The 921-nt window shown below is 38.9% G+C and overlaps 1 non-coding gene across 1 annotated transcript; it reads left to right on the top strand.

Moving 5' to 3' along the window:
- Positions 1 to 304: 304 nt before the first annotated feature.
- Positions 305 to 411, top strand: LOC121210578 (small nucleolar RNA R71). The gene has a single exon (XR_005905693.1). It is a non-coding gene; the product is annotated as a small nucleolar RNA R71 (small nucleolar RNA).
- Positions 412 to 921: the final 510 nt, after the last annotated feature.

The raw sequence follows: 921 nt of genomic DNA on the forward strand, positions 1-921 counted from the left end.
TGCTTCGCACTGCATTACTGGGTGAACCTGTGAAGAACTAAGAAAACCATCAATCTTTTTAGTCAAGAGTTCTACCTAATTTGATAGCATGCTAACTGAATCGACATTATAAACATCGACTATTTTCGTTGACTTTGTCATCATGACTTGCCACTGATAGTTATTCAGTGACATCTCCTCAATAAACTCATAGGCATCTTTAGGTGTTTTATTATTGATGGTTCCGCCAACAGCTGCGTCAACCATTTGCCGAGTCGAAGGATTCAAACCATTGTGGAATGTTTGTACTTGGAGCCACAGCGTTAACCCATGGTGAGGACACCTTCTCAGTAAGTCCTTGTATCTCTCCCATGCATCGTAGAGGGTCTCTAAATCCATCTGCACAAAAGAAGAGATGTTAGTACGTAATTTAGCCGTTTTAGCCGAAGGAAAATATTTTAGTAAGAATTTTTCGGTCATTTGTTCCCAAGTAGTAATTGACCCTCGTGGTAATGAGTTCAACCACTGTTTAGCTTTGTTCCTTAATGAAAAAGGGAATAACCGAAGACGAATGGCATCATCAGAAACACCATTGATTTTAAATGTATCGCAAAATTCTATAAAGTTTGCTAAGTGAGCGTTGGGATCTTCATCCTGCAAACCATCAAACTGAACACATTGCTGTATCATCTAAAGAGTGTTAGGTTTTAATTCAAAAGTATTTGCAGCTACAGTAGGTCTAACTATACTAGATTTAGTTCCTGTTAAAGAAGGTTTAGCATAATTATACATAGTGCGTGGAGCAGGATTTTGATTAACCGCAATTGCCGGAGGTAGCTGATTACCTTGGTTTTCAGCCATCTCTTCGGTTAGGGGTTAAGTATCGTCTTCTTGCTTCTTCTTCGTGTATCTTAAGCTACGCCTTATTTCTCTTTGGTTTCT

Source organism: Gossypium hirsutum, chromosome A11, assembly GCF_007990345.1.
Source record: "Gossypium hirsutum isolate 1008001.06 chromosome A11, Gossypium_hirsutum_v2.1, whole genome shotgun sequence".
NCBI classification, from domain to species: domain Eukaryota; kingdom Viridiplantae; phylum Streptophyta; class Magnoliopsida; order Malvales; family Malvaceae; genus Gossypium; species Gossypium hirsutum.